This window comes from Podarcis gaigeae (genome assembly GCF_964106915.1).
Source record: "Podarcis gaigeae genome assembly, chromosome: W".
In the NCBI taxonomy this organism is placed as follows: Eukaryota; Metazoa; Chordata; class Lepidosauria; order Squamata; family Lacertidae; genus Podarcis; species Podarcis gaigeae.
The window spans coordinates 2,349,367-2,372,016 of record NC_139695.1 but is presented as its reverse complement, the minus strand read 5'-3'; the positions used below and the strand labels follow the sequence as shown (position 1 = coordinate 2,372,016).

The following is a 22,650-nucleotide window of genomic DNA, read 5'->3' as shown; positions in this document are numbered from 1 at the left end:
GGGAACGGGCTGCTAGCAGGACTGACGTTTTTTGGAATGTTCACTGACAGCGATTAGAACGTTCGTTGACAGCTAGTTAATAAGAGAAATACATTGTTTCTACTGTCTCCGTCTGCTTTCAAAAAGGAGCAAAAGCAACCGAAAATTGAAACTAACTTCATTGTTTGAGCTGTGTTTAAAAGAGGGCATTACTTACTAATACAAATAGAAACTGTTTCTCTCTAAAGGAAGCCTTTGAAACTGTTACAAGAGCTGGGCTGGGGGAATTTCCAGCTGCAAGATAAAAAGCTATGAGATTCTGGGACTGACCTTGAATCGGTTAAGTGTTATGGCAAAAGTACCAGCATATTCAAAATCAAGAGGAATGTTGACAGAAGAAGCCTTAGTGGTTGCATTAAGTAAGATAAATGATTCACTGGAACAGCTTAACAAGAAGGTGGATGTGGCAACTACTAAAATCGATTTAAATACAGAAAGTATAAATAATTTGGGACAAAGGGTGAACATCAATACAGAAACCACCCAGAAATTGATACAGGAATCTACTTTGACATGGCAGACTGCGGAGGAAGCTACGGAGAAAGCCGTTGCTGCTGAACGTAAAGTAACACAATTGGAGAGAGAGAGAGTCCCAGCCTTACAGATGCAACTTGATGACCATAAGTTGATGTCTGCTATGATTGAATTTAAAGAAAAACAGATCAATTTGAGGATCAGAGCCCTACCTGAACTGGAGAAGGAAAGTTTGATAGATTTCCTCACACAGGAATTTGCTGATTTTTGGGACTTGGACTTGGGTCAAGAAGAGATTAAAATTGTGAGGGCCTTCAGACTTGGAAGAGGAGGGAAAAAAGAGAAGAACAGAATAAGAGACTGTTGGCACTACCAGAAGAACCTAGAACAGTCAAGAGTGGAAATTCTTAAAGACGTCCCGAAATACCTTTTGGATCTTAGGTCTAACTACAGAGATTTGGTTGCCCTGTCGAGAAGGAATAAAAACATTTTTAGGTGGGAGCTTCCCCAAGGTCTACTCTTCAGCCTCAAAGGAAGGAAAATAAAAATAAGATCAGTAGAAGACAAAGTGAAGTTTTTGTATAAATATGAAGAAGATTTGCAGAAGGGACTTGGAAAAGAGCTAAGAGCATCGGACAGAAGATCACCAGGTTGATGGACTATATGTAACTGGCGGAAATGACTGGCAGAATCCGAGACCAGGGAGAAGAGACGGTGGAAGAAGACTGGAAAAAGTTTAAAGACTATTTATAGAAATATTGTAAAATTAATGAGTGTTAGAAAAATGTTGGAATGAAGTTATATGGCTTTAGTAGAAATGTTATAAGGAATTAAGTACAAATAGATTATTAGAGTATTAAAGGGAAAATAAGGTTAAAATATGTTAAGATAATTATATGACAGAAAACAGAGGAAGATGGAAAGGAATTGCTGAAACAATTAATAGAAGTGGAATACAAAAAGGGAGGTGTGAGGAGGTAGTTGAAACAAGTGAATGAAAGACAAGATATTGAAATTGTATGATGTGTGTATGATGTCTTAAACTGTCTTTGTCTTGTTTTGTTTAGTTTATTGTGTTAGTGTTGTGTAATGTTTTTATATTGTATTGTATTGGTTTTTTTTGTTTTTTCCCTTTTTTGTAGTGTTTAAAAGTAATAAATATTATTTTTTTTAAAAAAAGAGAATGAACTGACTGGTTTCAGTGAAGCGCTCCACACAGTTCACAAAGCATGTGTCCGTGCGGCTGTCCAATTTGGGGCCGGGCTTGTCCATGCATTTCTCCTATTCAAGATATGGAAGAGTAAGCATTGTTTAGGAAGACCGGAAGCTGCCTTATACTGACTCTGACTACTGGTCCATGTAGCTTCGTACTATCTGCTCTGACTGACAGTGATTTCCAACGAGGAACATTCCCAGCCCTACCTGGAGATGCTAGGAATTGAAGTTAGTGCCTTTTGCACACACAAGTTATACAACTGAGTTATACCCCTTCTCTTTCTAGTATATAGGGCTTAGGAGCATTCAAGAGACACCAGCAGTTCAGAATTTTGAACCACAGAACCAGTCCCAAAACACACACACACACACACCCTATTTGCAATATACAAGAGGGACATGCCTGGAATTCCTGTCCTGTAACTCTAAACAGAACAGCTGGCTCAGAACACAAAACACCCAGGTGGCCTCTCCATCCTCACTGCCTTCCACTGTGCCACCACCACAGCTGTTTCAACTATGAGAAGGCTAACATCAAAAAATAAACTGCAATATCCCCTGCAGTTTCCTGATTCATGGCCTGTCTCCACCTGGGAGCTATATCTTAGTTGTACAGCACACTCTTTCATGAAGAAGGGTTCATATTCAATCTCTTTGCATGCCTAGGTAAAACAGGACTGAGGAATCTATGCCCTCCCCATGCCCAGTGTTGTTGGGACTATTATTCCAGTCATCCCTCACCATCTGTCATTCTTTGCTTGCATGCATTATCAGCAGCAGTACCAGCAATTTCAATAGGTGTATATGTCCTCACCAGTATATCCCCATGCCAACACCACTTACTACACTTCCTACATTACAGCTATTAAAGATGTTGGAGCTCTGCTATGTTGGTGAGTGTAAGCAGCAGTGAATTTGCACCCACTCACCACAGGCCACCAATACAAAAATAAAGAGAGCCATGGCTGGATCAGATCCACAGTCCACCATCAAGTTTCTCACAGTGGCTTCTTTCCAGGAACAGAATTCCCAGTAGCCACATGCACAGCCACTGGTTGTTTCTGTTGTGATTGCAGACTCCTGTACACAGCGGAAGGATGAGCAGTACATGCCACATGCTTAACTTTACTTTATTTACACTTCAATGCTGAGAGATTACAAGCATGCATCTTGCCTCTGCGAGAGCAGAGAAGCAACTCCTTCTCCTCGGAAACAAAGAACACCGAGAGAACAGTGAAAAACAGGAAACCAGTGTACGTCACGTCTCCCATTCCCGTGGGAAACCCAACAGTGCACTGACTGTGGAATGCAAAACATTGTCCCGTGACAAGCACTTCGCTGCACAGTGAAGGAAGCAGAAACCAACATCCTCCCCCTTTCTGTGAACATCACTGGGCAGCGTGTTCGTACAATATCAGTACAAACCCAACTTCCGTACATAGGTACAGTGTTGATCCCTTGATACAATCTTGGACAATACATCAGCAGGAATTTCATTACCTGGCATATAGGACACCGTTACGAGTCCCTTCTGAATACATTCCCTAGCATGTTGCAATTTCAATTGCAAGTGCTTTGTGCTTTGCTTACAACCTTCAGAATTCAGCAAAGCCAAACATGCTTTGTTGTCCTGGTAAACCTGGATTGGACATTTGACAGGAATTTTCATGTCTTTGCACAATTGTAACAACCATTCACAATCCTTAAGTGAATAAGACAGTGCATTCAGTTCAGCTTCACAAGTACGTAAGCTAATTGTTGTTTGCTTCTTGCATGACCAATCAAATAGACCCTGATTGTACATGTAGCAAACTCCAGATGTACTTTTCCTGTCTGTAGTGTCACTTCCAAAACTTGCATCTGCAAATATCTCAAGACCACCAGACTTCTGATTGTTAAATCTCAGTCTGTAATGCATAGTGCCTTTCAAATAGCGCGCTATGCGTTTCAGAGCTTTCCAATCCTTAACACTAGGATTGTTGACTTGTCTGCTTAGCAAATTACAGCTAACAGCAATGTCAGGTCTTGAACATCTGGCAATGAAGTTTAGCTTGCCTAGCACACTTCTGTACAATGTAGTGTCAGAAAATGCTTCTTCAGTGTCTTCTACCTGATAACCTGTTGTCATCGGTGTGTCTACAGGGTTAGCATCTGTCAGAGCCACCCGAGGTCCCAGCTCACAAGAGACCAAAGTCCAGTCCAAGTTATATACAAAAGGTTTTATTGAAGAAGATTGTTGTCGTTACATCCAAGCTCCGTGGCTCCGCATCTGTTACCCTTAGATGTTAGAAGTCCCCTCTGAGTCAGTCCCGCCCCTGCACCAGCTTAAGAGGCTTGTACTGCTCCACCTTTTCCTCTCCTTCCTTTTCCGCAGGGTCTTCCTGCCCCCCTGTGCTCCCTCCCTCCGGGACTCCCCCGAGGCTGAGTCTTCTGCCGCCTGCTCCCCCCTCCTTCGTGCTTTGGGACCAGGCTCCTCCTCAGGGCTCTCCTCATTTCCGCGCGCCTCCACATTTGAACTTGGCGCGCGTACGTTGCCTCTGACCTTCCTTTCGACCGTTACGCTACTCTCGGTACTACACTCCTCCCCTTCCGGCAGGACGTTCTGCTCCGAACTCCTTCCCCTCTCTGCTTCCTGTTCTGCTCTTTCTGACACACTGGCAACTCCACCCCCTTCACTCCGTTCCGACGGAGAGACCGGTCCCGATCTCCAACCCCCACTGGGGATTCCCCCTTCGTTCCCCTGCTTCTGACTGCCTCCCTCTCTACTGCCCCTTGGCCTGACCAGGGGGGCTCCCTTTTGGGAATCCTCCGATTCACTTGACGGACTCACTGACAACCTCGAGTCTTCGTCATTCTCTTCCTCGTCGCCCTGGGACCCCTCCCCCTCGCTCTCTGTCCCTGAAACCCTGACAGCATCCATCAGGTTTAGTTTACTTAACACATCAGCAATTTTCCTTGACTGGTGTACTAGAATGTTACCATTTTGATCTCTCTCTATTTCCAGAGATAGGTAGTTGTTTACCTCACCAAGATCTTTCATGTCAAAGTGCTCTTTCAGTTGAGCTAGGGCGTTATTGTACATTGTGACATCTTTCCAAAAGAATAAAATATCATCAACATAAAACAAACAATACAGCTTCTTTTGACCCTCTTCTTTGACAAATACACATGGATCAGCTTTCCCTTGCTGAAAACCTAGAGAAAACAATACTTCAGTGAGTTTTGTGTGCCAACACCGTGCACTTTGTTTGAGACCATAAAGGGACTTCTTTAGAGCACAAACAAATCCCTGTTTTACCTGTATGCCATCAGGTGGAAGCATATAAAGTGATTCACCTAGAGATCCGTACAAAAACGCTGTATTCACATCGTGGTGACTAACGTGTAGATTTTCCTCTGCAGCTAGCTTGAGCATAAGCCTAATGCTCTCATACCTCACTGTGGGTGAGTAGGTCTCGTGATAGTCTTCACCTGGTACCTGTGCAAAACCTCTGGCTACCAATCTGGCTTTGTGTCTGACTATCTTGCCATTTTGATCTGTCTTCGCTTTGAAGACCCATTTGCTTCCAAGCAGTTTCATTCCTGGAACTACTGGAACTAGCTCCCAAGTTTTGTTCCTTTCTAAGGAATCAAGCTCAGCCTTCATGGCATTTAACCATGGCTCAGCTTCCTTTGAATCCAAATCCTGGATTTCTTGGAAACTTGAAGGTTCAAATACCTTCTTGGAGCTTTTAACAGCTGCTACTGCTGTCTTAGCAAATTCATCAGCAAATCTCTTTGGAGGTCTGCCTTTTGTGGCTCTTTGTGACCTGCGAATTAGCCTTAAGTCCTCAACACTTTCCTCTTCCTTCTTAGGAGAAAAGTGACCTATTGTGAACAATGGTTCTTCCAATTCTTGATCAGAGCTTTCAGAGGGTCGCATAGAGGCTTTCGCACTCTTGAAATCCTCTGAATCATCCGATTCAGTTTCAGACTCAGAATCAGAACCTTCATCAGTGGGTGTGGGTTGTTGCGGCTGCTTTTGCTTATCATCAGTCTCATCACTGTCATCAGGATAACATTGGAAAATTCCCACATCCCCCCCCCCCACTTTGCATTGTACTCAACACTTCTTGTGAGCTTAATTGTCTTAGAGTCAGTCATCATTATTCTGTAAGAACCTTTCTGATAACCTAGAAAGATACCATGCAATCCACGCTTGTTTAACTTGGAGCTTTGTGGTGTGTGAACCCACATGTCAGAACCAAAAATTCTCATGTGTTTGATATATGGCTTCTTGCCAAACATCTTCTCATAGGGCGTACAACCAATCGCTGAAGATAACCTGCGATTATAACTGTAAAGAAAACACGAGAGAGCTTCGGCCCAATAACTCTCTGGAAGATTGGCATCATGCAGCAAGGTTTTTAACCCTTGAAGCAATGTTTGATTTGCTCTCTCGCAAAGTCCATTCTGCCATGGCGAGCGAGGACTAGACAAATCGTGTTGAATTCCTTTCTCAATCAGAAAAGCTTCAAACTGCTGAGAAGTGAATCCCCCCCCCCCGCGCGATCAGTGAAAAGAGTCTTTATCTTCTTACCATGCACATTTTCCAACCAAGCACAGAATTCCTTGAACCTTGGAAAAGCCTCTGATTTCTGCTTGAGATTGTACACATAAATATACCTGGAAAATGCATCAATGAGAACCATGAAGTACCTATTTCCACCCAAAGAGGGCGATAGTGGACCAACCAAATCAGCATGAACAACCTGGTATGGTTCTGTAGCTTGCCTACTAAACACTTTACCTTTCACAGCCATTTTCACCTTGTTTGCTGCGCATGCTTTGCACTTCATGTGGTACCTGCAGGGTTTAATAGTCATACCTTCAACCAAGGCAGGCATTTTAGATACTGCCACAAAATGCAAATGACCAAATTTCCTGTGAAAATCGTGAATACATCCTGCATGCAAACTTTTGTTAGAACCTGCAATGCAACAAGTTTCATCCTGCACAACATCATCATAATACAAAACAAACAAACGATCAACATATTCAGCATGCAATACATAATCGTTTTTCTTTGTGATGGTGCATTTCTTGTTCTTGAAGGAAACGTCAATTTTCCGTTCATTCAGCTGCGCAACACTGAGTAGATTGTGTGTGGCATCTGGTACGTAAAGTACATCTTGTATCGATAAGTCCAAACTGTGAAGAACAACAGTTCCGTAGCCTTGACTGGGGATCGTGTGGTCATCCGCCTGGTGAATCGCACCTTCCTGCGGTGTAAAAGACACGAACAGTCGCTTATTGTTGCACATGTGGTGGGTCGCTGCTGAATCAACAACGAAGAAAGATCTAGACGTTTTCTGGACCTTCGCAACCTTTGAAGTGAAGCGTGAGACCATTGCCTTGTGCTGCGTTGTCCTGGACACTGGACCTTTGCCTTTGCTTTGGCCTTTTCCACACGATGAGCTTTCGCTGCGCTGCTCTGTCTTGGCCCTGGGATATCTGCATTCCCTCTTCATATGGCCTAGACGTCCACACGAGTAGCATTTCACTGCCTTCAAAGCTTTGGCGCCATCTGGTGGTTCCACTGCACTCTGGGGTGACGTCTGTGAAGACTCCCCCTTACCCATGCAGCTAGCACCCTGGCGGTCTGCTTCATTCAGAATCACGGCAGTAACATAGTCTCCTGTGAGCTGAGCAGTTGGCTGAACAGCAATCTGAGTGCCACAAGCATCAGCCAGCCTTCTGCAGCTAGCCATCTCTGCTGCTTTAAATCAAGCTGCGTCTGTGTTCTGCAGCTGCTTCATTCCAAAAGCACTTTTAAAAGGTACTTTCGGTTTTCCAGCCTCCCAAGCCTCTGCGCTTGTGCCACGGCAAACGGCTTTCAAAGTTCAAAGTCCAGCCTTACAGCCATTAATTAGGAGCTGGCAGGCTGCCATGAGCACATACCTCTCATCAATCAACTTGACGTGCAGAGTAGATAAGACTCTGTTTCTCTGTTCCTCTGCCGGCATTCCAACCCGACTTCTTTTTGCCGTCTTTTTAATAGTCTTTGCCGTCTTTTTGATCATCTTTAGTTTTGAGCGTCCAATCTTAGAAAAACTCTATCTCAAAAAGGTCCATTTCTTCCATCCAGATCTCTGTATTTAAGAATAAAAACTCCAAAACGAAAAACTCCAAAAAACTCCAAAACGAAACGAGACAGAGGTTGAAATAAAAGAGTATTTATGTGGAAAGGATATACCTAAAATTAAGAAAGAAAAGATCCAAGAGCTAAACTCCCCAATAACCACGACAGAGCTTCATCAAGCGATAATTAAGATGAAACTGGGAAAATCCCCAGGACCAGATGGTCTTACCGCTATACACTACAAAAAATTAGAGGAACCATTATTAGCACCTATGAAGACACTCTTAAACAGAATATTAGAAGACGGGAAGATTCCCACCACCTGGAAACAGGCGCGCATAGTAGTAATCCCAAAACAAGGACGAAACAAAGAGTTTATAACCAATTATAGACCAATATCATTACTAAACAATGATTACAAGATCTATGCACAAATATTGGCAACAAGATTAAAGACAGTTTTGCAGGATTGTATAAATAAAGAGCAGGCAGGGTTCTTGCCGGGCAGGAAAATGAGTGACAATATAAGAACAGTGATTGATATGATCGAGTATTTAGACATGAAACCAAGTAAGAAGGTAGCCTTTGTTTTTGTGGACGCGGAAAAGGCGTTTGACAAAGTATCATGGAAATTTCTAAAAATATTACTAGACCAGATGGACATGGGAGACCAAATCACAAGAGGGTTAAAAGCAATTTATGAACAACAAGAAGCAAATATAATAATAAATAACGACACAACTGATTATTTTAAAATACAGAAGGGCACCAGGCAAGGGTGCCCACTTTCACCTTTGCTATTCATTTTGGTTTTGGAAATATTAAATCAAGAAATCAGATTGGATCAAGAAATAAATGGAATATCCCTAGGAGAGAAAATATATAAAATAAGGGCATTTGCGGATGATTTAGTTTTAATGGTGGAAAATCCAAAGGAAAGCATAGCAAAGGCTCTAGAAAAAATGGAAAACTTTGGATGGGTATCAGGTTTTGCTTTGAATAAAGAAAAAACGAAACTAATGGTAAAAAATATGGGAGATCAAGAGAAAAAGGAACTGGTAGAAAAATTTGGATTACAAATTGTAAAAAAAGTGAAATATTTAGGCATACAAATAACAATGAAAAATATAAATTTGTTTGAAGATAATTATAAAAAAATTTGGGAAGAAACAAAAAGAGAAATGGAAACTTGGACAAGACTGAAATTAACACTCTGGGGTAGAATTTCGGCTATTAAAATGAATATCTTACCAAAACTTCTGTTCCTTTTTCAAATGATTCCCATAATAGGTAAAGATGATTGTTTTAAGAAATGGAAAATGGACTTAACAAAATTTATATGGCAAGGCAAAAAGCCACGGATTAAATATAAATTATTAACTGACATAAAAGAGCGGGGAGGTTTTGGACTCCCAGACCTGAGACTATATTACGATGCAGCATGCTTTACTTGGATCAAGGATTGGATCAAATTGGATAACAGCGACATTCTGGATTTGGAGGGATGGAACAACAGATATGGTTGGCATGCCTATCTAATTTATAACAAAGTGGCAGTCCATAAAGAATTTCTAAGCCATGTAATTAGAAATGCATTATACAAGGTCTGGGTGAGACATAGAAGGTTGTTAGAACCAAAAACTCCATGGTGGGTCTCACCGCTAGAAGTAATATCAGTTAAAAAGAAAAATACTACAGGAAGAATGGCAACTTACCAGCAGCTCCTAAAGGAAGAACAGGGCCAATTAAAACTAAGACCATATGACGAGGTGACCCAATACTGTACCACATGGCTTCAATATCACCAAATTGCACAAATATTTAACCAGGATAAAGTAATAGGATTTGAAAAAGAAGAATCAAAATTACAAAAAGTATTATTACAAAACTCAAAAAAATATATATCCAGAATGTATAATTTATTATTAGAATGGGAATTAAAGGATGAAGAAATAAAAGAAGTTATGATCAAATGGGCATGTGATATAGGATATGTAATTCGGCTGGATCAATGGGAGAAATTATGGAAATATGACATCAAATTCACGGCATGTTATACAATAAGAGAAAATTTTATGAAAATGGTGTACCAATGGTACTTAACTCCAGTAAAATTGGCAAAAATTTACAAATTAAAATCGAATACCTGTTGGAGATGTAAAAAAGAAATAGGAACAATGTTCCACATGTGGTGGGAATGCCGACCCATTAAACAATTCTGGAATGAAATCTATGAAGAACTCAAAAGGATGTTTAAAATATCTTTTAGTAAAAAACCGGAGGCATTCCTTTTAGGTTTAATTACAAATGATATCCCCGAAAATCAAAGGAAAATATTCCTTTATGCAACAACAGCTGCCAGGATGCTTATAGCTAAAAACTGGAAAAGCAGAAAAATTCCATCAGTGAAAGATTGGCAAATTAAATTTTGTGAATACATAAATCTGGCAAGACTTACAGCTTACATAAGGGGACAATCGGACCAGAAACTATTAAAAGAATGGGGTTGTGCTAAAGAGTATATGAAAAAACATTGTTCTGGAGTCAGTATATTGGTATGTAATGAGTGATGCTTTACAGGGCTAAAGAACAAGAAAAATGATGTAAAAAAGCATAAAGATGGAAGTAATCTAATTAGACACAACAATACAGTAAGAGTAAATATCTTTGGAGGTCTTAGAACAAAGGAAGGAAGTCAATTTATGTTTATGTATGTTATGATATGGTTTTGCTTTGTAGATGTGTGTTTTTTCGTTTTTGTGTATTCAATGTTTGTAATTTTTGTTACGATTTTGCATTGAAAATAAAAGCTAAAAAAAAAAAAAAAAAAAAAGAATAAAAACTCCAATTTTGTTTCTTTAGACCTTTCAAATCTGGATGTCCCAAATGTTCCCACTCCCAACTTTGTCCACTTCTTGTTGTTCATGTTGTTTTTATTGTTCTCTCTCCTCACTTTCCTCTAGTTTCTTTTCCTGCTCTCCTGCAAAAATGTTCCAATTCCAAAAGCTTCTAAATCCCCTACAGAGGCTTTGTTATTCAGGAACAAAACTTTACGTCAAGTCCCTTCCATTCTTCAATAGATAAGTCTATTGTCTCCTTTAGTGTAGAGACCTCTGTAGACAAAATAGTGTTCCATTTCTGCAGTTTCCCAGGAGATAAAGAGTCCAATTCGAATTCCATGCCAGCAATACTTGTAGTGTCCCACAGCCCCTCTAGAGGGATTATAGTAACTCAGTTTCCTTCCAGATCACACCCAACAGTCAAAGTAACTTATTATTCCTTGTTTTATACAATTTATATCTAATTTGTAACAAATGTAACCGGCAAAGTCCTCATAACACAGTTCTCTTTTTATTCTTCAGCTTTGACAGCTCCTTTGACAGCTGTCAAAGCCTCTGTTTCTCCTCTCCCGGCGCTCTCGCAGATCACTCCCGGTTCCCGGGGGGGGGGGGGGGTTGCATTTTAGCTCACATTCTACTTTTCTCCTCCAGCCCAGTCTTATAATTTTCCATCGTGAAATTAGTAACTTTGTCAAACTTAGGTAGCACTCGATCTTAGCTGTTAAATCCTTTGCTTTAAATCCTCTACAACAGGGGGGAGGCTGACTTCCTTTTTGCACCTCCCCCGCTCGCTCCGAATTTAAAATTTAAACTTTTTTCCCTTTTTAAGTCCAGTTTCCAATTACTCACGGGTTGTTCTTTTAATCCGAATTTTCAATGGAAGAAGTCAGCGCTCTCCGTCAAATGGCATGCGGCTTCACTCGGTAGGGGAAGCGGAGGACTCATAGCACCACACCCCCCCGGCACCCGCTCCGAAGCCTTTAAAAAGGCTCCTTTGCGGGTCGGGGGGCGCAAACGGTGCCCGCCGAGTCACCATGCCCATGGGTTTCAGCGCCCATGGTTTTTGAGGGTCCCCGCAACGCCGACGCGGTAGAACCCAGCCTCTGCCGAGCAGGCTCGGAGGGAGTCCGCCATTCGGCGATGGCGCCAACCCGGAAGTCCTCCCAAAAGCACTTTTAAAGGTACTTTCGATTTTATAGCCTCCCAAGCCTGTGAGCTTGTGCCTTAGAGCCTTTGCCTGTGCCGCGGCAAAACGGCTTTAAAAGTTCAAAGTCCAGCCATAAAGCCATCAACTAGAAGCTGGCGGGCTGCCCGGAGCATGAGCACATACCTCTCATCAATCAACTTGACGCGCAGAGCAGATAACTCCGATCCGTTTCTCTGTTCCTCTGCCGGCATTCCGACTCGGCTTCTGGAGTCCATCCTTCAGTTTGATTGTGTTTTTCTGGGCCCGGAACCAGAAATGTTGTGTTTGCAGACTCCTGTACACAGTTGAAGGATGAGCAGTACATGCCACATGCTTAACTTTACTTTATTTACACTTCAATGCTGAGTGATTACAAACATGCATCTTGCCTCTGCGAGAGCAGAGAGGCAACTCCTTCTCCTCGGAAACAAAGAACACCAAGAGAACAGTGAAAAACAGGAAACCAGTGTACGTCACATCCAGTCTCCCATTCCCGTGGGAAACCCAACAGTGCACTGACTGTGGAATGCAAAACATTGTCCCGTGACAAGCACTTCGCTGCACAGTGAAGGAAGCAGAAACCAACAGTTTCCAGCAACACGGAATTGAAAAGCCTCAGAATCTAGAGGTTTTATTTAGCCAATCAATAGACCTCTCCTCCTCCAGGACTTCATCCAATTATCTTTTAAAGCCACCTAAACCAGGGGCCATCAGTTGTTACGATATAGAAGCAACGCAGCTGCAAACTCGTAGCTTGAAAACATCACATGATGGGAATGATGGGACTGACTGTGGGAAAGAATGTTACAGTCAGTTCACAGGGCGATGCACCGGAATTTGCTCAGAGTGTAATTTGAGACCTTCCTCTTGCGTCTGTACAGGAAGTCTTTGCCACTTGCTGGAAGGAGTTTGAAGTAAACGGACATGTTTTCTGTAGTGCTGAAAAGTCAAAATAAAAGCATGTAAATAGACGTTTCTGTCTATCTCCTTTCCCTGCTAGGGAAGCAGAAGGGAGTGGGTGTGTACTTCCCACGCTGGGAAGTATCGCCTATCGAGACCTAGCCTGGATCCTGCGGGGATTGCAGCCAGGGAGGTCACCGGAGACCAAGCCGGGAGTCTGGGAGAGTTGCCAGCTTCTCCCGAAGAAGGCCTGTTTTCCGACACGTGGTAGCAGATCGGAGGTCGATGGATTGTAAAAACATCCTCTGAAAAGGGAGTGGTAGCGAGCGGATGGAAGCTACAAAGGACGGCTGAGCACCGGTGGAGACGTATGGCTGATAAGCTACCTTATTACGGATCCCTGAAAGGTATGAAGATTTATGGCTAAAAAGTGAACGCAGATTGATTCTTCTCTGGTTCACAGTAGCTGTTTTTTTGATTGAAACAACACGGAGAGAGCCACATACTTCGCATTCCAGGGAAAACTGATAAGGTCTGCCGTCACCTGCCAAGTTCCGTTGCCTAGTGACAAGACGTGAGTACTTTTTGAGCTTATTTGTGAGCTAGAAAGCTTCCGAAGAGTGAGACAAAAGCAAGCCGAAGCGAAAGCTAAGCTGAAAGGCTACAATTTCTGTTGGGATTTCAGCGTTTGCTTGCTATCTCACAGACTGGGAAAGAAGGGACTTTCCAAGCAGCAAAGAGCTGTTGGAATAACAGCGAAGGCTTGTTGTTTACAGACTCTTAGAAAAGGGACTTTCCAAGCTGGGCTGACTGCCAGGTGCACGCAGCTTGTAAACAGCCCAATAAACCTTTGGAGTTTTCAGCTCACTGCTGAAAGCTGAAGCTTGAGATTGAGATGGCTTTGGGGGGCCACCAGGTGGCGCGTTGGAAGATGGCCGACAATAACATCTCTCTGACCCATACGAGGTAATTAAGGGGCTGCTATGGGAAGTATGCAGTCTTCCTACCCCCCCCCCAGGAGACGGGGGGCTGCCTTGTCAGCAGTGTTCACAATGCACCCCCTGATCCGAGAGATGGAGGTGCAGAACACTTGGCATGAGCCCTTGGCATGAGCCCTTGCATCGTGGTGTTCACCTTCTGTTGTTAGATGTACTGGTTTTTATGCTTCTGTGCTTTTATGTTTGTACATATTTTATGGGCTAATAGCCGTAAATAAATTTGAATTTGAATTTGAATTTGAATTCAAGAACTGTGTGGGATGGATTATAACAGGAGAGAGGATTGGTGAACGGTGAGAAAGAGGAAAATTTTTATGACGCAGTTAAAAAATGGCATCTCGCCAAGACAGGCTTGCCGGAGAAAGAAGGACAGGGGGAGGAGAATCAGGATCGTTCAAAAGAGAAGGAATGTTGGAACGCAAGCTTGACCTGACAGAGCCTCCTGATTCATTTGGTTTATTTGGCAAGCCTGAGAAAAGTAAAGGACAGACCGAAGATTAATTTTTTTTATGGAAGCCTTGTACAGAGGCTGTCCCTGAGCAATATGATCTTTGGAGAGTACAAAACCCACACAGAGGATGCCTGTTTTCAATCTGCTTGTGAAAATTATCAGAGATCGCAAAGAAAGGAATATACGATAACAACAAGAAGAGAAAGAAAGTAATAAAGGACTATCTGGATTGAACTGGATAGAACTGTCTAATTAAAGCAGTAATATAAGTGATGTTTGGACTCGTTCGGAGTTTTGGACTCGTGCGGAGCTTGATGTATGGGTACCCCCAACAAAATTTAAAATTTGGCTGTATAATTTGGAACTAATGTGATTTGGATAATGTGATGTGATTGGCCTGTTAATAAAAATTATTTTTTTAAAAAAAGAGATTGAGATGGCTTTGTTCTCTCAGAAGCTCCGAAAAGCTTGTAAAGCTGGAATGAGAAGCAAGAGCCGAAAGTTGACTACCCCAGAAGGGGAGAGCCAAGATGGCGTTGGCCAGATTCTTGAGAGCTTATCTAAAGCTGGGAGGAGCTTTGAGCCCCGAAGGGGGAGTGAAGGAACTGTTGCTGTTCCTGTTTTTGCTGCAATGGATGTTGCTGACAGGGGGAGTGATGCTCGGAGTTATAGCGCCCCCACTGCTATTGCAAGGAAAGAGCAAACTGAAACTCTGAACACTGTTTGTTGTTACAATTATGGCAAGCCTGGGCATGTTCAGAGGGACTGTAAGAAGCCACGTCAATAGAAAGGAGCTAGAGGGAGCTCTGGAAAGCCTGAGGCTTCAAGCAAAGGTCGTACTAAGACCCAGGTGAAACCAGCTAAAGCTTTGCTGTCGACAAAGGCCACATTTTCCATGGAAAACGCATTTCTTTTGGACACAGGCTGCACGCAGCACATGGCATCACGCCGGGAACTGTTTTCTACATTTAAGGAGCAACGCTTCACTGTGAAATAGGCCAATGGCCAGGAGATCGAAGCGACAGTGTTCGGAACTGTTTATTTTTTTTTATAGAGTATTTATTAAGGTTTTTAATAATAATACAATCAAGGTAAAAAGAAAATAAAAAATAAAAAATAGTAACAAAAATACAAAAGTAAAAATAATTTTAAAAAAGAAACATGCAAATTTTCCATTTCTCATTTTCCTTTAACATGTTTCCCTTTTTTGTATTCCAATTCAAATTGTTAGTTCAGCAAATCCTTGCCATTAAGTTTTAACCTGTTTCTGAGCCTGTTTCTCATATTCCCTTAAAGCATTACAGCTGGAAACCACTTAATTTCTATTCAACATCATTCTAACATTCATTAATTTTACAATATTTCTGTAGATAGTCTTTAAATTTCTTCCATTCTTCTTCCGCCGACTCTTCTCCCTGGTCTCGGATTCTGCCAGTCATTTCTGCCAATCCCATATAGTCCATCACCTTCACCTGCCATTCTTCCAGAGTGGGTAAATCTTGTGTCTTCCAATACTTTGCAATAAGTATTCTTGCTGCTGTTGTTGCATACATAAAGAAAGTTCTATCCTTCTTTGGCACCAATTGGCCGACCATGCCCAGGAGAAAGGCCTCTGGTTTCTTCAAGAAGGTATATTTAAATACCTTTTTCATTTCATTATAAATCATTTCCCAGAAAGCCTTAATCCTTGGGCACGTCCACCAAAGGTGAAAAAATGTACCTTCATTTTCTTTACATTTCCAACATTTATTATCGGGCAAATGATAATTTTTTGCAAGCTTGACTGGGGTCATGTACCACCTGTAAATCATTTTCATAATAAGTGTTTGGAACTGTTTACCTGAAAAGCCTGAACTTAACAATTAACAATGTGTATTTTGTTCCTGATTTAAAGTTTAATCTGCTGAGTGTTTCGCAGATCACAAAAAAAGGACTGGTGTTGTCCTATGATAAGGAAAGCTGCAAAATCTTCAAAGATGGAGAGCTGTATCTTTCTGCCAGAGATAAAGATGGACTGTATCTGTTGGCATTTGTACAATCTGATTACAATAATTGTAATGCAAATGATTCTAACATGATTTCTCTTGCAGGTGTGTCGAAAAACGTCGAGGATAAGAAGACAAAGAAGATTACCAGTGTCTTTCAGCGAGTGTATGCTGATGTGATTGGTCCTCTAGCACCATCTAGAGGCAGTTGTAAATACTATCTTATATGTGTTGATAATTTTTCTCATTATGTATGGATATACATTTTGCAGAGTCCCAAAGTAACAAGATTAAGGATGTTCATGATGTTAACATTGATTGTCTTTTCACAGATGAAAAGCCAGTTTTTCTCTTACAGGATTTTCAGGATTTCCTGGAGAAACAAGGGATAAAGCACAAAGTTGCTGTTTCTCAAGCTGCATGGAACAAAAGTATTTGTGTAAAAGTGAACAAGGAATTGCAGAATGGCATGAAGGCACAATTGCTGAGTTCACATTTGCCACATGAGTTTTGGGCTGAATCTTTATCTTGTTATTGTTACACTTGGTTGAGAAAGGTTTCAAAAGGTATGGAATGTTCTCCTTTTGAAAGGTTATTCCACAGAAAACCTTCTGTAGCACATTTTAAGGTTTTTGGATCTCACGTAAAGACACAAAGGCATTTTTGTGGGTTATGAAAAAGGTCTCTACAGAGTAATTTTGTCTGAATCTGGTCAGGTGGTTCTCACAAAATTCCTAGAGTGCTCCTGGACAGGAGAGAGTAGTTTTTCACACATTTCCCACTGAGGACAATTCAGATGATGATTATGATGATTCTAATTTTGCAGATTATAGTGGTACTGAAAGTGACACAGAAAGCTCAGAGAGCTCTGTTGACACAGTCATTGAAAGAGGGTCACACACAGTTGCTATGACGCAAGGAAAGAAGGGCTACCCTTATGCTATTCATATAATCAGTTATCAGTAATCAATATATTAATATATGCTCACACATAATCAGGGCTTACAGTATTTTTATAATCCATTTTGAATCAAAGGAAGCTGTGCCTTAGCTAACTGCAAACTGCTTGGAACAGCAAATTAGAAGCCGACCTTTCCCCTAGAAACATCTGTGTACCCTGAACAAGGGGAAGACGTGAATCAGAGATACTGGTACAAAATCCCCTCAAATACAGGCTAAATTAATCCACAGAACAGGAAGAGCAAACCACAAAAACTCCAAAACTCCCTGTCCTGTCATAACTAGGGGAGAGGTTAGACAGAGCGTCACTGCAGGCAACGGAAAGCAGAAGTAGAACTCTGTGCTTGACCAGGAGCTGGAAGCATGGCAAGAAGCTCGCTAATTGGTTAAATTTTGCTGGCGATTTGTGACTGCCTCATTGTTGTCTCATGATCTGTGATTTGCTGTGATCTGCTCAGGTATAAAGACCTCTGGATTTCTGTCAATCGGGGTCCCAGTTCTTTGGAAGAGATTCCAACTGGGTCCTTATTGCTTGGCAATAAACTTCACCTTCTTTTTCTCCATTGCTGTGTCTGCCTGATCCTTATTAACGCTAAGTGGGTACCTGCTATACCTTCACGTGCTACAGCTAGACCTTCACAGGTTAAGGATGAACCACTGTTTACTATTGGAACTGGTTCACCAAAGAGTCCAAAGGATGAGCCAGTCAGCAAAGAAGATCAGCACCTTATACGCAGATCTGAGAGAATCACAAAGGGTGTACCACCCAAGAGGTATTCCCAAGAGTTTGCTAACTCAGCTGTTGCATGTGTTACTATTGTTGACAACTCTAGACAAGTTAAAGCTGTGTCTAAGTCAGAGACAAAGACACAACTGGGAGTTGCTAAGCGTAACACTACATTCCCTTGCCAAGGTAATGCAAATGCACTCATTCCTTGGAAAACAGACAACCAGAGAGTTACATTGGGAAAACCAGTGGCGGGTAGTTCCAAGGGTGGAACTAAAACAACAGAGGATTGTCATATGTATAACAACTGTTTGTTTTCTTCTCTGGATCAAGCTTTGTTCGCAGCTCACATTGATTCATATGGGGGAGTATGTTACGATATAGAAGCAACGCAGCTGCAAACTCGTAGCTTGAAAACATCACATGATGGGACTGACTGTGGGAAAGAATGTTACAGTCAGTTCACAGGGCGATGCACCGGAATTTGCTCAGAGTGTAATTTGAGACCTTCCTCTTGCGTCTGTACAGGAAGTCTTTGCCACTTGCTGGAAGGAGTTTGAAGTAAACGGACATCTTTTCTGTAGTGCTGAAAAGTCAAAATAAAAGCATGTAAATAGACGTTTCTGTCTATCTCCTTTCCCTGCTAGGGAAGCAGGAGGGAGTGGGTGTGTACTTCCCACGCTGGGAAGTATCGCCTATCGAGACCTAGCCTGGATCCTGCGGGGATTGCAGCCAGGGAGGTCACCGGAGACCAAGCCAGGAGTCTGGGAGAGTTGCCAGGTTCTCCCGAGAAAGGCTTGTTTTCCGACATCAGTATCCACGATTTCTGTATTATTTCAGAAAATTTATGCACTGCTTGGGGGGGGGGGGGGACACCCTTAAAGCAGTTAAGTATGCGTAGGCTGAAAGACTTTGCTCCCAGGGCCTTCAGTCCTCCTTGCTCTCTGTAACTTCGTTTGATCTCCTGTTAAAGCCACCCAAGACAAGAACCACCATCACAGCTTGCAGCAGTAATCCATCCCGGTTGGAGAGGTTGTGCGTGGCTAAAGAGGAAGCCAAGACAGCCAGCGGGATGGATCCCACTGGCTGTCTTGGCTTCTTTGCTCTTTGGGGCTGGGAAAAAAAAAATCCCCCTTTATTTCCCCCCAAAAAAACTAGGTGTGCCCTATGGCCCGGTGCACCCTATAGAGTGAAAAATACAGTAACCCCTATAGGGGCACCAGTCCTTTGCATGACCTACTTTTAAAGCCTCTGTCCATCGCCACAGAGACAGAATCATAGAGTTGGCAGGAGCCCTGAGGATCACCTTGAAGTGGGGGGAAATCAATTTAAATTGAGCAACCACATCACAACCAAACTTCCCCCCAGAGGCACAAGTCCTCCTCCTAGATATTGCTAGACCACCTTCTAAAGCACATTTCTGGTCTCACCACAGGCAAATCCACATTCAACACACATTTAAACAACATGGCTTCCCCCAAAGAATATTGGACTCCGTTGTTTAAAGGGTCCGAGAACTGTGCCTCTGAAGGGGAAACTTTATTTCCCATGATTCTTGGGGGGGGGGTGGAAATCATGTGTTTTAAATGTACGGTGCGGATCTGCTCCCCATCTTACAGCAGCACGTTCCGCAAGTTAATTGCACGTAGCATGAAAGAGTGAGGGTGGGCTTTTGTCCCGTAGCCCTGGGCCCTCTTCCTCATCCATCATGATTTCCATCTGAGCCGCCACCGCCGCCTCTTTCGGTCACTCTGCCCAATCCTCTAAGCCTGGTGCAGCGCATCTTGTGGCAGAGAGTTCCGAAGGTCAGCCGTGAGCAGCATGAAGGAGGCCTTCGCCTACGCCCCGGGCTATCAGCTCCTTCCTACCCAGCAGAGCTCCGTCATCTGGTGCACGAGCTGCTGGAAGCGCTGCTTCTGCGTCTCCACCTCAATGAAGTGTTGCAGCTGCGGGTCATTGACGGTCGCCCCCAGGTTTCCCGCGGCGGACGAAGGGTCCATGTTGGTCCCGATCTGTGAGCCGACAGCGACCGATCGAAGGAAGGACGGCGGTCTGGCAGGCGACCTTCACCAGCTTCTACCCCCCCCCCCCGCCCCCGGCCGCCCCCTCCACACATGCGCAGTAAGCTTTCGCTTCTAGAGTGCACCGCATGCTTAACGCTTCATCCTTAAGCAGAGGGCGGAGGTGTGCTGGCGCGAGGCCATAGAGTTACGGCGTGGATGGGGAGGGTAGAGTTGCCATCAGGCAAGAACCCAGTCGGTTCTGCAGCTCGGCTTCACGCGCGCCTACTCAGAAGGAAGCGACATGATGCAGCTCCCAGGAAAATGTGTATAGGGTTGTTGCAATTAGCATTAATAATTTAATTAGAACATCTGGAGAGCCACTCACCTCCCCTCACTAATGTCCTAAATTCAGGTAGGTAGCCGTGTTGGTCTGACGCAGTCGAAATATATATATATATTTTAAATGTCCAGTAGCACCTTAAAAGGTAAAGGGACCCCTTACCATTAGGTCCAGTCGTGGCCAACTCTGGGGTTGCGGCGCTCATCTCGCTTTATTGGCCGAGGGAGCCGGCATACAGCTTCCGGGTCATGTGGCCAGCATGACTAAGCTGCTTCTGGAGAACCAGAGCAGCGCACAGAAACGCCGTTTACCTTCCCGCCGGAGCGGTACCTATTGATCTACTTGCACTTTGACGTGCTTTCGAACTGCTAGGTTGGCAGGAGCAGGGACTGAGCAACAGGAGCTCACCCCATCACGGGGATTCGAACCACTGACCTTCTGATCAGCAAGTCCTAGGCTCTGTGGTTTAACCCACAGCGCCACCCGCGTCCCTAGTAGCACCTTAGAGCAGTGTTTCCCAACCTTGTGCCTCCAGATGTTTTTGGCCTACAACTCCCATCATCCTTAGCTAGCAAGACCAGTGGTCAGGGATGATGGGAGTTGTAGGCCAAAAACATCTGGAGGCACAAGGTTGGGAAACACTGCCTTAGAGACCAACTAAGTTTGTTCTGGGTATAAGCTTTCGTGTGCATGCACACTTCTTCAGATACCTGAAGTTTCTGAAGAAGTGTGCATGCACACGAATGCTCATACCAATAACAAACTTTCCTTAAATCTACTGCCATAGAAAGTTCATCCTCTGGCTATTCCAGGTTCTACATCAGTGGCACACACTTTCAGCTCACCAAAAGCCCAAATGTCTGATTTGCTGCTGAATTTGCTGTACAAAAGAACCTCTGGAGGGGACCACCAGACTGGAAATTTGGATCCCATGGAGCTAATGTAGTCATCATCCAAGATGTACCTGTGTAGACAGATTTTGGTTGTGCTAGTTTATATGTTGCCTTACAGGATCTTGTGCTTCCTAAAAGCCTAAGAGCTCCTCAAGATGAACATTCATTCCAATTTGTATGCACAAAGCTTCTGTGGAGATTAAACAATGTTTGCTCTTTACTGAGCAATGCACATCCATTCTTACTTGTTTGCAGGAAGGTTATACAAGAACGTGCATTCATCCTGATTTGTTTGCATGGAAATTATATGTATATTCCCATCAGTCAAACATTATCCTATCCTTTTAAGTGCCTTCCCCCAAGACTCTTAAGCAGAAAAGGTTGCCTTCAGATTATCAGTATGTTGTTGGACACATTCACTCACATAGAGGAAATTTAAGTTTGTATAACAGAAGTGCTCTGTCACTCTGGTACAACACATCCACTTTGAAAAAATAAACTGACTTCTGTGGCTAGGAGACTCCAAGAAGGCTGGCCAGTAGGAAATGTGACCTTTGGGTTGAAAAGGATTGCCCATACTCCAGGGCTGACTTCTAGATACTATAGATCTTTGAAAGAGTGGTTATTACAACCTTTGAAGGAAGTCTGCAATGAAATTCTGGAAGGGAAAAGGGCACCAGAGTCGTGGAAAGAGGCGTATATCACACTTATACCGAAAACAGAGACTGAAAAGACTCAGCTTAAGAACTACCGCCCTATATTGTTACTAAATGTGGATTACAAAATTTTGCTGACATTTTGGCCAAGAGATTGAAAAAAGTATTGATGGAAGAGATTAATAAAGACCAAGCGGGCTTTCTCCCGGGAAGACATTTGTCTGATAATTTGAGGAACATAATTGATATCTTGGAAAAATTAGAAGTGAATATAAACACTAAAGCAGTTCTGATATTTGTGGACGCGGAGAAAGCTTTTGACAATATCTCTTGGAGTTTTATGAAAAAGAACCTACAGGGGATGGGGGTAGGCCAAGGTTTTGAAAATGGTATAGGTGCAATATACTCTGAACAAAAGGCTAAATTAATTGTAAATAATGTGGTGACGGAAGAATTTAAGATAGAAAAAGGGACACGACAGGGGTGCCCAATTTCCCCATTGCTTTTTATATCGGTCCTGGAGGTTCTGCTGAACATGATTAGAAGGGACCGGTTGGTTAAAGTTATACAGGTCGGAGCCAAACAGGACAAACTGAGAGCATTTGCAGATGACTTAGTATTGACGTTACAGGAGCCAGAATCTAGTACTAAAAGGGTTTTAGAACTAATTCAAGAATTTGGTCAAGTGGCAGGATTTAAACTGAACAAGTTAAAAACTAAGGTTTTAGAGAAAAATTTAACATCGATTGAAAGAGAGAGGTTTCAGAATGAGACAGGTCTGACTGTGGTTAAGAAAGTGAAATACCTGGGGATTAACATGACAGCTAAAAATGGGAACTTATTTAAAGATAATTATGAAAAA

The 22,650-nt window shown here is 42.8% G+C and overlaps 1 pseudogene across 1 annotated transcript; it reads right to left on the bottom strand.

The window, feature by feature from the left end:
* Window positions 1-1,683: 1,683 nt before the first annotated feature.
* Window positions 1,684-19,926, bottom strand: LOC310836066 (mitochondrial import inner membrane translocase subunit Tim8 A pseudogene; annotated as a pseudogene). Its single transcript, XR_014568642.1, has 2 exons — window positions 19,765-19,926; window positions 1,684-1,794 (listed from the first exon to the last, which is right to left on the bottom strand). The product of XR_014568642.1 is annotated as a mitochondrial import inner membrane translocase subunit Tim8 A pseudogene (transcript).
* Window positions 19,927-22,650: the final 2,724 nt, after the last annotated feature.